The 14,189-nt window shown below is 41.7% G+C and overlaps 1 protein-coding gene across 1 annotated transcript in view; it reads right to left on the reverse strand.

Moving 5' to 3' along the window:
• b3galt1b (UDP-Gal:betaGlcNAc beta 1,3-galactosyltransferase, polypeptide 1b) overlaps positions 1–13,678 on the reverse strand; it is a 70,292-nt gene extending 56,614 nt beyond the window's left edge. Inside the window, exon 1 of the mRNA XM_035523581.1 lies at positions 13,627–13,678. The gene's annotated coding sequence lies outside the window, so the exon portion shown is untranslated. The remainder of the gene's footprint in view (positions 1–13,626) is intronic.
• Between the last annotated feature and the right edge of the window lie 511 nt (positions 13,679–14,189).

Consider the following 14,189-nt stretch of genomic DNA (forward strand, 5'->3'; position numbering starts at 1 on the left):
GGGGGGAGGGTGTTTCATGTTGAGAGACTCTGAGGACGGGGATTGAAGCTGTTGTCTGGTTCATGTTGACAGCAGAGGACACAGAAGGCCCTGAATGCAGATCTGGGTCCTGACTGCTGCAAGCCTCAACCAGCCTCCACTGAGGACATTGTTATACCACTCTGTCTGATAGTGCGACTTTATTCTCCATTACAACAGCCTTCTGTAACGCCCAGTACTGAGCACAGTAATCTGAGCGCCTATGAACAACCACATGCACAGGGTTAATATAGAGATATGAGGACATTTAAAACATCAGCATGCAGTAATTTTACTAAATATCTCAGCATATCTGTAAACTATTCCTTAAAGGAATACCCATGTCACTGGATTTATTGATTTTCATAAAGAAATATTTGAATGACCACTAGCCCTGCTCCTAAAACTCTAGTACTTATTGTAAGCTATTGTTTATTGCACTGATGTTGACTGCTCCTGTGTTGACTAACTGAAACACTAGCACTTATTGTTTATTACACTGATTGTTGTCAGCTTATGTATTTTGCACTTGTAGGCTTCAGCATTGATCCCTGTATTTCAACAGCATTCTAGTTCATTTGTATCTTGCACTCTAAACTACTGTACTGGCTAGGATGTATTCTATGAATAAATGACCAAGCACTTTTTTAAGTCGCTCAGGATAAGAGCGTCTGCCAAATGTCGTAAATGTAAACGTAAATGAAACTGGACATTTTAATTTGTTTTCATTGCCATGATTTTGCAGTTTGGAGTACTAAATGCCCAATCACACAACGAAGAACGGAATGGCTGATGCTACTGATTAAGGTTCCATTTGATTAAGAGCAGCACAGGCTTCAGAAAATATTGTTTTAGTGCAGAAGAACATCTGAATATTTGGAATATTTGGCTGGATATGTGTTAACCTTGTGAAACATCACATCCTCATATGAGGGCGTACTGAATTTGTCTTCACTGGGTCTCACAATGTTAAAGAGGTTTTCACAGCTTACGAGTAAACCCACTGCCATGCATACTGTTACAGTATAGCACTTGTTTGAAGGCTTAATAACACCATATTATAATAGTCTTCTATAATAGCAAAATATCTTCAGAATACAGCAAAACAGAACAACTGAGGGACTCTACACTGTACAGACCTCGCAGACGCCTAAGGTAGGCCTAGGGAGCACAAATAAATGTGATTTGCTTCAACTGCAAAGAAATGAACTGATGACTTTAGCGACAGAAGTTGTCATAAAATGACGACAAAGAACTGCAGCAAGCAACTGCATCCTCTTTATGGTTTGAAACTGTTTCCCACCTCCGTTTTATTGGAAACCATTTATAACTCTGGCACTGACATTGAACTGAATGCTAATTCCAAATGTAATATTCAAATGGTTAAGTGAGAACACTGAAGCAATATTCGGTGTAAGGCCAGCCAGAGAAGGTGCCATGAATTAACTTTTGAGGTATTTAAAATTGAATCACTAGAAGGAAACTGGGTGAGTCCAAATGATTTCATTTCCGATTTCTTTTGTACAGCTTCACACAAATGGCTTCACTCACACACACACACACACACACACACACACACACACACACACACACACTTTTCAACAATATTTTGCAAGTAGGAAGTGTATCTGTTTGACCGGAACAGACTTTAAGAACCATTTGCTGGCAAGCCAAACTGCACGTGCGGCAGACTGGCAATTACAGTAACCGCCCATTAATCTTTCTGAAGGTTTCCTGACACCAAAGAAATAGACATATCAACAATATGCTTGGTGTCCATTAAAGACATTTAAATAATAGCTATTTATTAACAGTATATGGAAACAACAAAATATTTGCAACAAAAAAAGTTGTTGTAATGTGTGATCCACTTGAACAATCATCACCGAAAATGACTGAGACAGAAGCAGTTAGTCACAGTGGAGCAGGGGAACAATAACCCAATACAAACATCTGAGGACTGATTCATGCTGCCACTCTTGAAACACTGACATTTTTTCTAATTCCAAAAGCTAATCTGCTATAGAGAATCAAAAATTTGTATTAATCTACTTCATCCATAAACGTATTGCAATTGTTTTTTGCGTAATCTACATTACTATGAAAATAGTCAAATGTAACTATGGAGTTTATTGCCACTCTCAGGGTATTATTAAGGAGATTAAATAAGTGAAGCACAATGAAATCCATAACAAAAGCGACACACACAAGCGCTTAAACTCCCCCACAGAAGCCCTGGTTTAAAGCTCAGTACCATTGGGGATTGCCATGTTTGCACAACTCACACAGAGACACTTCTGCCATTTGTTTCCACAAGGTGAATCATTAGAGTAAACTGCCTTTGACGGCGCCTATTAAAAAAGATGTAATTTTTTCTCCACGAAGCAGGCGTCACGCTCTTCGTCTCGTGCAACCTCTTGCCAACCCCCACACACCCCATGATGGCAGCCCCCCCGACACACACAGACATACACACACACACACAACCAATAAAGCAGCAACAGCCCGTTTATGCAGGCTGACAGCGTGCTGGGAGTAAGGTGAGCAGTCCCCAATAGAGCTAGGCTGGAAACAGATGATTTAGCATTACATTCCAAATGCACTTAAAGTGATGTTACAGCTGTTGTCAAAAAAGTGCCGTATACACATCTAACAGGCCACACAAGAACAGGCATCTGTAAACGATTCATAGGAATTACACAAGCGAACTGAATAAATAACCCCGCCAAGGGACGGCAGCACATCATACAGGCTGCATTTACTGTTCTGCACTTCATAATATACACGCCTAAGTTCTTCATTTCTCCAGTCACAGTGTCTCAGATAAGCAGCACCTCTGCTGCCGACGACGCGAGTAATAACCGAGACATGGGGAAGCAGGCCTTTCACAGACAGGTTATGAAGGGATCGGGACCTTAGGCTCGAAAACTAAGAGGCATTATTCATGCTATTTGATGCTGCATGCGTTTGTAATTCCCTGCAGTCCAGTTTAAGATTGCAGGAAATGACATGGAGCTGACGGTGTAAGGGTCAATGGGACAGTCAATGGAACAGTCAATGGGACGGTCAATGGGACGGGATTTAGAGTCCACTATTACCATTCAGAATACAGAGAATTACAAAGAATGGGCAACAAAATGGACAACAGTATCAAAATGTGTCAAAGGGAACTCGTTCTGTCGGAAAGGCCTACCTCATACTCAGAATGGCCATTTGCTTTATTAGGTGCATCTGTTTTATGGACACATTTTGCACATGTTCAGTTGCACACAGCGTGTGCGGTACGGGCACCCTGTTTATCACCGGTACGTCTCTGATCCCATTTCCATTTCCAACACGGCGGTGGTACTGGTATGGTAGGGGGTGTTGCACTGGTATGAGTGGTTCAACAACATCAGTGTACATGGAGGTTTTAAACCTCACTGTCACTGGGATGAGGGGTTTTCCACTCAAAGATATCCAGCCGGCATCAGTCCTGTGGTCAGAAACTGAAGCTGTTAATGAATTAGAGGATGACTGACATAAATTGTGCTATAACTACCTAACTGTACACCTCCCTGTTTCTAATAAAACCCATTTGTACTATAACAAGGACACACTGTGTCACTCATGAAGCACCACTGTGATTTGCCAGGAGAATTTACTTCTTGCTAACCCAGAGAGTGAGTTACAATCCAGTTCATATGAGTGGTGAATATAATGGGTGCTTCTCCAACATCTGCATTTCTATTACTCCGATATAGAAATATCTGTTTTCTGAGATATGAAAATAATGTTCACTATGTAACTCAAAAATAATACTGTAATATGGCTGAATAAAAAAAAACCTCATGCCTAATTAATATCCATCATACATGTTTGAAAGTCACATGTATGAAGATATTAATGGTAGTGACTGAAATTATAGTGACTGAACTGATGGTTGTCATCCCCGCAGAGAAACCACGGAAAAGCGTATTGAAGAGGGAAAAACTCTAAGAGTCAGAGAGAAAGAATGAGACACTTGCTGTAACAAAGTGTGTGCCATTCTGTCAGGAGGGGAAAAAAATGCAGTGTGGAAGAATACCTGCAAATGACTTGCCCTGCCATATGGTTTAATACCGAGAGAGCAGCGTTCGCGAGACAGGCTTGGGAGAGCTGGCTTAATCTGAGGCACCCAGACAAAATGCACCGGCCTTAAGTTTTACATGCATGTCACTGCAAACCGCTGCCAGAGCCAACACCCGCTGGTCCTGGCACGCTCTCTGAGGGAACAAAACTGATTTTGCTCATACGAAAAAATAAATAAATAAAAGCACACAAGCAGGTAGGAGAAAAAGAACAGGACGAGGTGTAGCAGGTGGTGGCCCCGTCACCTCCAGACAACAGAGCAATACCTGGCTAAGGCAGAGCTCTGCTGGTCCATTCAAAAGATCTGAGATGTAATACCAGACCTGGTCTCTACTACAATGGGACTGGCATTTAACAGTGCAAAAACAAGCCCCCCCCCCCCCCAAATACAATCTTTGAGTTATGAGCTAAATATGAAATATATATTTTTAAAAAAGAATTTTATTGACTGTAGCTCTTGTGGTTTCACCCCTCTGGTCTTTATATTTCCTGTCCTTCATTGTTTGCACCAATGTCTTATTTTGCTCTAATTATCTAAACCATAACCACAGCCTGTACTTCTGGGGCATGGTGATGATTTTTCCAGTAAGACTTGTCATTCTTGCACAGGTTCTTCAAGCTAATGTTTCCCATCATTTCTAAACCATGCATTGGGGGTTTAAAACAAAGCCCCACGTAGTGCTGGAGAAACACACAGTATAGTCACATATGCTATTAGTGTTGTGCTGTATTATTACTGGGACATCACTGCAAATTCTTTTCAAAAAAATCAAAATGTACAAATAACCACCAAAGTCGTCCAAGGCCTATATTGGTATCCAACCCCCCCCTTAAAAAAAAAACAAAACCATGCAATACACAGAGATTTGCAGAGCTGTTCTGTGAATTCAAAAAAGGAGCTTTATTGGGGTTTTGATGGCTTAAACAAACACCCTGTGGGACTGTGTTTAAACCTAGCTGAAGCAGCAGAGATTCCCACCACTAGAACTATACTGGCACTGTTGTGTTGTGCCAATCGTTCATAATTTTGGACAGCGTGGCATGTATAGCAGGCTAAACATGGGGAATAAGGGACCGGAGCTGTTTGAATTTGAGCTCATCTGCGAGACACTGCAGTGTGTCCCCTGGGGAAATCAGCCCAGGGTTTTTTTTAGACCCACTTAAACCTTCAGTGGAAGCAGGAAAACAGTGAAGTGCTCAATGCTTGCTTATACCTCATTACCTCATTTCACTTTTCCGATGTGCAACAGAACAGACTTGAAATGTTGGTGCCCCTTTTTGAGTCCGCTGAACATCATAGGAGACATCCAGGACAACGGAGTTGCTTGGTTTTAGCTAAACCACAACTTTTAGGATTCATAGCTCGTAGGTGTTCCACAGAGAAGCTTAATTTGATGACTGTGTCTATATTGAAGGAAGTGCTAACTTTCTCTTAAGGATGCAATGGAAGATAACAGCCCAACTCATCCGCAAAAACAAAGCTTCAGATGTTACCCAATATAGCCATTTTTAAGACCAGAAATTTAAAAACAATGACTAAAACTTGTATATGTGCACACATGCAAAAATAGCATACCATGATGCTTTACATATGACATGTAAAGCTTGAGGTGATGCAGTCACCTGACACTAGAAATAGTCCAGCTCTCAAAACACAACATCAGAAAAACTAAAATGGGCTGCATTTCCTGAGATCCTGAAAGCTTTGCAGCATAATTATAAATACAATAATTCTCACTATTGATGAATGATTATTATGTTCAGAGACATCCACCAAAATCATTTAAAATAATCATTCACTACTATGTCCATTACCCAGCGATGAGTCAATACTGTGTCTATTACCCCATGATGAGCCAATAGTATGTCTATTATCCCACGGTTACCTAATACCATGTCCATTACCCCATGATGAGCTGATACTATGTCTATTACCCACTGATGAGCTAATACTATGTCTATTTCCCCAGGAAATAGAAAGCCTTATGAGAGCTAGACTGCATTGGCTTATGTATTACTGAACAGCAATGAGTAATCACATAGCTGACAGCTGTCACCTGCCAGAGCCCAAGTTCACACAAACAGACAGAACTGAGAGCCACACACTGATCATTTCAAAAAGAAGCACCTGAAATTCATTTTGCCATAGCCTTTGTGACTGTGTAATGATTTAACTGTATAATCAGTGCATCCATCACACCACCCACAACTGAGTGTGCAAAAATGACACCCCCCTAGAAAAAAAACAACAACAGACAACTAATGGGCTTTATAGAGAGTCCTCCTTGGCTCATCAAATACGCTAGCTGTGTGCAGACAGTAAGAGTGAGACTCCATAGCCGAGGGAAGGATACCGATATGCATCAATGGTATGTATAATAGCTTACAGAGTTTCACAGAGAATCAGCCATTTCTGCAGTTCAAGTCATTGTAGCTACCATTACAAAAGAACAAAGGCTCCTAATCCAGTACTTGAGTACTGAAAAACACGTTTTTGTCTTATTTCAACTGTCCACACAACTGAACCTGACAGGTAAGCAAAGACAATATAAAAAGGCCTTAAGTCTACAATAAAGCAGCAGTGTGTCGAGTGAAATATGGTTATGATCCAACACCTGCAAATGTCAAATAACTACAGTGGGTATTCATATTTATAAATCAGCATTCTTTCATGAATTGCTTGCCAATGCATCACTAGGTGCTAGAACAAGTAACATCACGTACATGCACACTACATCTTTTTAGCACAGCATTTAACCCATGAAACCCTAATGCCAACCGTCTGTGGTGTCCTAGCCCAAACTACCACATTGCACTGGGCTGTGCACAACCAGGCACATGCATGTTGCATTAGCAATGTCGTAATCCAAATAGTCGCTCTCAGTATCATACATAAATATTTGTAAGGCCATGCTCTGAAGCTGGCACAGAGCCGTAATCTGTTCAGACTTTGCTCCATATCTTTAGACACGCCAATACTGCAGGCTCTGATTTGACAAATTGGAATATTTATGATGACTGTGTTTGTAAATATCCTTGTTGCATCCAATGTCATCTATCTTTAGCATTACAGTCCGATCCCTCATTGGACAATGCTGGAATGGGGTCCTGCTGCTTGTAACGCCAGCTCCTCTGCATGCATTGGGATATGCAGACCAGTTCTTGGGGTGGATTCTCTAGAGTTTTGTCTAATTGCTAATGTCTGCTTAGAACCCTCCCTGGCCCATTTCAGAAGCCTGCGAGTTATTTATTCCAAGGGCGCGCTGGCTCTCACAGCTAATAAATTGTGGTGCTCAATATCAGAGCAGCAAAGTGTCAGTTATGAAGACTGAACCTGGCACAGAATTTGTTTTCCATCTCTTAAGCAGCCAGCCTCTTGCATCTGCAAGAACATTGATCGCACCTCCCTTCCGTGATGAGACATCGGCGCGTTGGAAACAACCAGTAAGTGAATGAAATGAAACCAGGGCTCCAGAGTGAGGTGAAGCTCTGCACAGAAGGCTGCAAGACCTCCACGTAGGAAGCCGTCCCTCTGGGTCAGTGGCAAAAGGATTTCATGCACCGCTCCTCTAACATTTGTCTCTCGGCACCGAGCACAAGAGTAATCCTCCCAGATGTTACATCCCCCAATATGTAAAAAAGGCAAAGCTGTCAAAGCCACAAAGCTAACTAAATCTGATGACTTACAGGATTCACCGTGACTGCGCATGCGTGCGTGAACGTTTCTGTGTTAGTACATCAGTAATTGCCTATAATTCATGCCTTGACATGAAATTGACGTCACTAACATAATAGTGCATGTTTGTTATAGTTTTTATATTTTGAGCCCATCTACAGCTGTAGCTTTATTTAGCTATTTTTAGCCTCTCTGCATCAAATCAATGAATGGTAAATCTCCTGACTGACTAAGCCCATGTTTATATTTCTGATTTATACCTATGAAATTAATGAAAGCCAAATGTATCTGTGTATACTGTAGCCTTAAATTATCACGTCTAAATTTTAGACTTAGACAAGTAGATCAATTCTGGATGTCTGAAATGCAGTTCTTACCAAACATGAACCACACACACACACACACACTGACTATTATATGCCAACAAAATAATACTGCCACAGAGAAACACATCATTACAAAACAGGTTAGAAGCTATCATATAAAAAGTGGTTTGCCAATATGAAAAATCAGATTGAAGACCCCAGGAGGCCAGTACTACTGTAAGAGCAGCAATAAAGCCATTGGACTGTTTGATGTCTACTTAATAACTACAATGCAGTAAAATAACTACAAACAATGGCAATACGACAGCATTAGATCAATGCTTTGGTATGATTTACTTCCTATTTGTTTTAGCACCATTTCATTTCTACTACAGTCAAAATAAAGGTGATATTTTAAAAGCGGCACACAGGAATATCTCACCCATTCCTGTCACTTAAAGAACGAATAAATCTCCTGTCACACTTAGGCTGCTGAGCCACTAAATCACTGCTAGCAGAAGGGCTTTAGCGTGCCCAGCTGCTTCCACCTGCCACAGTACCAAGGTGGAATATCATTTCTGATCAGAGGCGGGAACCCCCCCCCCCCAACAATTGTCACGGTGAAACAAAGCACCGGCCAGCGTGACGCAGCAGCCGGTTCCTTGTTCCAACCTCTCTCAGGAATATTTCCACAATAAACCCTCTGCTCTCCTCTGTCCTCTACTCCTCACCCCTCCTCCCTTCTCATCTCTCCTCCCGAAAGCCGAAAAGCTCTGCCGAGTACATGCCACACCATTAACAATATTTAACAGGACACCCACACAACTGCGGGATGCCCGGTTCTACTCCACAAGGTTGTGTCTGCGGGCTCGTTTCGTTGGGCGGAACGACACGTGCGATATTCGCATGGTTGCTGCTCTTCCCACTTGGCTGGTGGCACCCTGGTGCACCCGAGGAGGAGCTCCAGCGGTGGGTAATATGACAGGCCTAGAGGAGCCAGGCTCTGACTGAGCTGACAGTAGCAAAGGCACCTGGGTAAGATGTTAAGCCTCAGCACCGGACAGAGGTGGGGTGAAACAGATGGGCTTCAAGATTTTATGAACAGAAAAGCAATTATGGTTCGAATGTACAGCTCTGGGAAAAAGAATTTTAAGAGACCAAAGCAAAATGATCAGTTTCTCCTGTTTTACTATTTATAGGTATGCGTTTTATTTTATTACATAAACTACTGACAATACTCCTCCCAAATTCCACTTAAAACAATGTCATTTAGACCATTTATTTCCAGAAATGACACAAGCTTTCTGAACTCAAACATGAGTAATGCAAAAAAACCCAAAACCCTTCAAACTAATTTAAATTCATTTTGAAACATCCCAATACTAATGTTCAAAAATCAATATATGGTGGAATAAGCCGGATTTTCAATCACAGCTTTCATTCCTCTTGGCGTGATCTCCACCACCCGTTCACAACGCTCATTACGTAAGACTTGGTTCACCTAATCATTACCTCATTAGACAGAATGAGGTGTGACTGTGCAAGAATTCCACACTGGAATGGAATGGTTGTCATACATGTAACAGTGGACATTTTACAGAGGTCTCTTAATGCGTTCCAGAGAGGGCCAACTAGTGTATTAAATAGAACGACATTAACTTTAATACACAGAAATTCATACACATCACAAAAGAGTGTGCACTTTCTCCATCGTATAAACAACTTGAGTTACTCTGTGCTGCTTTCCGAGAAATTTACCAAGCATTCCTGTGATATTAGCTGGACCACCTGCTGTTGTTGCTGCGTTTAATGTGTCTGGAATTCCTGTTCAGGTAGTGTTCAGTAAGGCCCAAGCACAGGGTGTTACTGGTTCCAATCCCAGCTCAGAAATGTTATTGATGTGCCCCTCAGCGAGGTAGGCACTTAATCTGAATTGCTCCACTGAATATCCATTTACATAAATGGCCTAAAATGTAATCCTTTGCCTTGGATAAGAGCTTTACTTAGTGAGAGCAGATAAAAAAAATAAAAACCACATTATGATTTGAGTGTGGCGCTTGCATAGTAACAAGGCTTTCACACATTCAGATCTACTCTAGATTTCCATGTAGGCAGTGAAGTTGGTGAGAGCCGGAGTAGCTTGTGCTCGCTGAAATTCCATAAAACCCAGTAACAGGACAAGCTCCAAAAAAATGCCTTAAATACTCCTCTCTGACCTAAAGGGATGAAGAAAGCTTTAACCATTCCTAAGGTTTAGCTAAAAGACTCTCACTTTACATTCTAAAATACAGAGGCAACCATATTGTCTTCAAATTCAAACTTATTGCTTATCTTTTTCAAAGAAATCAAGTTTGATGTCCCCACACCCCCTTTGAAAGACACTGATACTGAATCATATTGAGTCGTTGGGAAATTTCAAGGACCCTCCCTGGTCACCAAAGGCAACAGCTGGAGTAAAAAGCTGCAGCCAGGGCACTAGCACTGGCCTCTTTTTTATTTGCACATCATTAGGAGCAGGTTTTAGAAGATGGAAAGGTGATCATTATCTCTTGCCCTTTGTTTAACACCCTGTGCGCGTTCCCTCATAAGAACACGATCTAGAAGTGACAACAGTAATATCCCCCAGGTCAGCTTAACGTTGCACAAATTAAGGATGACTGGAAATGTAACGGTAATGAGCAAAATTGAACTCACCGGAGGAAGAGCTCAAAACCACAAGAGCCCTTAACAAGAACAAAGTGGCTTCGGTATTTTGCTGCAAAGCCTAATATCCTAAAAGTAGCCACATCGATTCTCCTCCGCCACGACTCCTACACGTTCGAAGCATTAGGGCAGTGGCGGTCCGTTAGAAAGATTTTACGCGTGGAGAACTGGAGAACAGGGGAGGCAGCCGCACTTGAGCGCTCGGCACAGTATGATCAAATACCAAAACCCCATTCCTCGCTCATGCTCGGAATTAATTTCACACGTCAATATTGCCAGCATGCTCTTATTGACCTCATGGTGTGGCATAATGTCACCGCATGTCAATGCAGAAGAATCAATTAGCTTTGGCTCTTATTGAGGCTTTTCCGAGACCCAAGCCTTTCTGAATCAATACATCAATGACATGAAGGTGGTCTTAGAACAGTAATTAAAAAGTGGGGTCTCTCCCCGTCCACCTGTACGTGTGTATGTGTGCGTACGAAATAGCGTGTGTGCCTGTGTGACTGATAAACGCTGAGAGATTGTGTCATGGCTAAAGGCTTAACATTATCTTCCAGAATTCAAATGGCAACGAAAGAGATTATAACATCTTGGCCATAAAGATGCATGGGATTGTATTTTGTACCCTTAAAACAAATCAGTCCCCTGAGCAATACAGTGTGCTAATCTCAAGGTTATAGCAGTACTCTCCAGGACAGGCAAACACTTCAACCCACTCAGGACCTACAAAGAATACTCAAGAGTCTGCCCCTGAAAGCCTTACTGAAACACCTTGAAAAGTACAGGCCTGTCCTCACCAAGAAAATGCATTTTGAGCACCTGGGTCACAGGAGTGGATCTGTACACATCAGCACAATTCGTAATGGATTTTAAATAAGTCCCTGTAAAAGGGAGACGTTGTATCTCACAACGACATCAAAAAAAAATCTCACAGCTTTGTGATTTGCTTAGGAAAGAGCAGAAAACAAAGTTGTTTTTGTAAAAAAATAAAAATAAATCTTGAACTCATTCTGTGTCAAACTACTCAACATTCCTCCGACATAAGCAAATGGATACTTATATGGCGAGTCCACGGAGTGGGAAAGAGCAGCGTGTTTCCATGCTCTCCTGCCATGCCTAAGAATGCACGGAAGTGACCAGCGCTTCAGGTTTCTGATGCTTTGAAAAGAACCAGTAGCTGAGCAACCCCAGCCGCTCCCGTCCGGCTGAAAGTGTAGCTGGCACCAACGTTTGGCTGCATCGCAGATACATGGATTAGCATCAGAGGCACACACAGCCATTATGTTCCAACCAATCTATGGCCGCAAAGGGGGTCTTTTTTGGTGAGATGGAGGATGAAGGAAGGGGAGGGAGTTCACAGGGTCAGAGAACGAAAACGGTAAAGAGGACATCGAGAGTTGAGTCACTCTCCCTCGTGCAAACACCAACAGAATAACATTCAGGAACCATCTGAAATATCCTACCCTGCAGCAGCAGGAGAAAAAAAACCCAGAGGGGATAAACTGTAAACATATTACTGTGTTGTGCATCCAATAAAACAAAATCTCTTTTTAAACATTATTTACTTCTTAAGACTCTATAAACCTCAAAAGATCCTACTTGGCATTTTAAATAAGGCTAAATAACGCTAATGGAAAAACGAATACGATGCATCAGTTGGGTCAAATGTTAGATCAGTCATTATACGTAGAAAACATATTCATGGTTTGGCCATGAATACCAATTATTTATTTCGATGTTTTTCAAACAACATACTAGGCATTTAAGGTGGTTTGGAAACAAATGCAGCACAGACTAAAAAAGTACATTTTTAGTGGTAAAGTTAATCAACAGAAAATTATGCAAGCGTGAACCACCACGTTATTGTTACGCTGTCTAAATATTTATGCTACTTCTCTGAAAAGCAGTAAATAGTACCACAGATGTTTGTCTTATTTGTATCCTCGATTGTCCGTAAAACTGAAAATGAGGTAACTGAAACTCTGTGTAGGTCCGTCCGTCGTAGTTTGTCCGAATGCTGCTTGCCCGAATTGTCAGCGAAAGACGACATAGGAGGAAACCTACCCAAAGTCTGGATCTCGGCGCTCCGATACAATATCAAATGCACGATATTAAATATTCATTTATTCCTGTTTATAACGCTTTCACGTTTATAATGATTCATGTTTGTAAATATCTATTGATTTAGAACATAGCTTGTCCATTTCTTGTCCATTCGTAAATCGACCAGAAAAGAGTTTACATCAAGTTTAATAAAAAAAAACGTTTTACTGGATTTTACTGGATATTTCGTTATGACTTGTATGCTATATAACCACCACAGCACCGTAGTTTGTTCTTGACTCTTTATTTAACGAAGGCATACACATTATTGCTTTCAACAACCAGACGAATCAAACACAAACCTCTATAAATCTGAACAAATACAAACTTGATTCATATAGGCAGTGTGATGTGTTGTCCGAGCCGATTTGCCCATAATGTCCTGGAGAGCGCCGTTAAAACTGTGCCCTTGTAAACTCCTACTTAAAATGTCCGTAATAAGCGCAGCCTACATCGGTTTCATTTGAACGGAGACCGCGACGGCACATCATTAACAGACACATTTTATCACCATAAGAGAGTCCCGACACACGTACAATTCGTTAAATAAAAGATTCCTGCACAGACATTCAAAGCGACGTGTCAAGTCGCATCTTATTTCCATGAACTACAGCAAGACTCAGGGAAGCTGATTGACGAGACTGACAACTGATCGCAAAATGGCTCTTTGGGTCCGCAAAGCCGTATGAAAGAAACCGAATAACTTACCAGGTCGTCCGCCGACATCGCACCGACGGCTGTGCTGCTACTGCTGATGCTGATGCTGATGCTGAAGCTACAGCGCTGTGCACTCTGCTCATCCTCGCGGAGCGCCCGCACACGCCACTCGAGGAATCCTGATAGCTCGGCGCGCAGGTGGCTGTGAGTGACGGCGCGCTCATCCAATCAGAATCTCATCGCACGTCGTTGTAGCCAATCCGTTGCTATGTTACTTTGCATAGCAAGGTAGATCGACGCTGTAGAGTAATTCAAGGAAACTTATGGGAACTAATTGTAGAAAGGTGTAAATGGTCAGAAGGTCTAAGGCAAACCCGAAAAGGGTTGTCGCTGAAGAGAACTCACTCTTATCATCATACTACAAGCCTCTGATGCGTCCACATGGGTTCAGTTCTGTATTACACTATTCAGAAGCTACACACATTCTTATTTACTCAAAAACGTGTGTAACTGGGCTAAATAGGAGAGATCTTATTATATTTTCCTTTAGTGAACTAAGCCCAGTGCAGAGAGGTGCAGCAATTTACGGCACACCAATCGAATTACTTAACCTA

The sequence above is a fragment of the Electrophorus electricus genome, chromosome 2 (genome assembly GCF_013358815.1).
Source record: "Electrophorus electricus isolate fEleEle1 chromosome 2, fEleEle1.pri, whole genome shotgun sequence".
Taxonomy (NCBI): domain Eukaryota; kingdom Metazoa; phylum Chordata; class Actinopteri; order Gymnotiformes; family Gymnotidae; genus Electrophorus; species Electrophorus electricus.